We start from the raw sequence: 212 nt of genomic DNA on the forward strand, positions 1-212 counted from the left end.
AATTCTTTAATTACCATTTAGAGTTCTTGATAAAATAAAACCTCTTATTAAATAATAACTCTTATTTTATTATAATTCATCTTTATTTTAAAATAATTAATAATAAATAAAAGAGTTATAGTCAAATATGGAGTCTTCTTTTATCACCATGGATGTCTAGATTCATTTTGCAAGAATCCTACTAGCATTATCTTAATTTAAGACAACTCTTA

The sequence above is a fragment of the Theobroma umbraticum genome, unplaced genomic scaffold (assembly GCF_002168275.2).
Source record: "Theobroma umbraticum cultivar Fairchild unplaced genomic scaffold, ASM216827v3 scaffold_55.0, whole genome shotgun sequence".
Taxonomy (NCBI): domain Eukaryota; kingdom Viridiplantae; phylum Streptophyta; class Magnoliopsida; order Malvales; family Malvaceae; genus Theobroma; species Theobroma umbraticum.